General features: G+C 33.6%; 1 non-coding gene across 1 annotated transcript; it reads right to left on the bottom strand.

The window, feature by feature from the left end:
* Positions 1-1,426: 1,426 nt before the first annotated feature.
* On the bottom strand, positions 1,427-1,500 carry TRNAI-AAU (transfer RNA isoleucine (anticodon AAU)). The gene has a single exon. It is a non-coding gene; the product is annotated as a tRNA-Ile (tRNA).
* Positions 1,501-1,732: the final 232 nt, after the last annotated feature.

Genomic DNA, 1,732 nt, shown 5'->3' with positions numbered 1-1,732 from the left:
CAATCACACTGCCAAATACTTTCTTATATCATAATAATTTTTCTCCTTTATTTTATTTATATATTGTTTATATGAATAGACTTGATGTAAATTTAGAGAGTAAGAACTCTAAAATTTATAAAAAAATCTAAATCAACTAGAAAACCAATATAAATTCTGAAGAGTAGTTTTTAGGATTTATTGAAAAGCTTTTCCCAACATCTGATAAAAATGAATATTAAATTTATAGGAAACAGGAGTCTATAATCTTTCAATGAACTTTCAATCTAATCTAACAATTGAATTGTAGCCCAATTCTGTTGATTAGAAAAATAAGCCCAAGAGCACTTAAATATGCCAAAAGAACTTAAATATCATTGAATAATAAAGATTATTGTTGCATAAAAAATCATTGTAAAGGTTGCCTAAGAAAAGAATCCGAAGTCCATCGAATAAAGACTTTTGGTGCCATTGCAATGACATTTTCTGCTGGTGCAAACAATCTCACAGATCCGGTTGGATTATATAAATATCTTTTTTCTTTTTTCTCTTTTTCCAGTCATACATACAAGGCAAACAAGTATCTTCTTCACATAGAAAATATTCTAGCAAGCATATGTACAACTATTTTCAGGTTCAGGATACAAATTCTTTCCATCTTTCTTTGTTTTTATTGTTGCATGTCCAGGACTGAATTTAGTTCTGTAACAGTCGGTGATAGTTTCCTTTGCCATAAGGAATTGTGCAATGCTACTCCAAATTGTAAGTCTGATAAGCGAGGCAGATCGATGGATCATCAATACATAGAAATTCCGGATAAATCAAGTTCAACAAAGGAAGAGGACAAGAAACACGACGGCATTGAAGAAATGTTGAGGGATTTCATGCAGAGGAGAGTTCTGGAGGCAGTCTATGAAGAGGAGGAGGAAAGGAGTTGGGAATCACCAAGATTTTCAGACGACTCAATAGTTTCTCAGAAAAGCACTACAATCAACACCATTCGAACATTTGCTTGCGCCAACTCTAAATAGGCTGGTCCAAACTTAGGAGCTTTCGGAGGATTGAGAAAAGATCAGTCATGTACGTTTCCAGTAGATATATCAAAGAATTTGTAAAATCAATTAAGTCTTCCCTATATTTCCTAGCCAGCATAGTTCTCTATCATTCTTTAGAACGATAGCATACTTTAATATTCTGGCTGTGACACAATTTTTTTTTTGAATAGAGAAGGTTATATAGCACGACAGATGAACTCTTGCTCGACATTCTTTAGCAGAAAAATATGATGAATTCTTCAGCTTCCCGCACCTTATTGCTTCATGTATCTTCACGTATGTGTACTCCGTCTCCAATTGAAGGTAGAAGTTTTCTTTGCAAAGAAAAAGCAAGAGGTAGTAAAAATCAGTAGTGACATGGGGAAAAAAACGAAGCAGGAAGTATAAATTACTGGCCCATGCAGGTTTCGAACCTGCGACCTTCGCGTTATTAGCACGACGCTCTAACCAACTGAGCTAATAGGCCACAACTGAAAGAAGCGGCAACTCTTATTATATTGAAATCATATTCTCATTTCAATTGCAGAGTGGGGATTGAGTATTCTTAATGTACCCAACGAAAAGTTAATGTCAAAATACATGAAGTCGTATAATTTTTTATATTCATAAAAGGAGTGGTATAATACAAGGAGGTAGAAAGTTAAAAGGATTATTACTGGATACTTATCTCTCAATACTTTTTTATTAGAAAAATAAAC

This window comes from Populus nigra, chromosome 9 (assembly GCF_951802175.1).
Source record: "Populus nigra chromosome 9, ddPopNigr1.1, whole genome shotgun sequence".
In the NCBI taxonomy this organism is placed as follows: Eukaryota; Viridiplantae; Streptophyta; class Magnoliopsida; order Malpighiales; family Salicaceae; genus Populus; species Populus nigra.
Note: the sequence above shows the minus strand (reverse complement) of the source record. Positions and strands in the feature narration are given on the sequence as shown.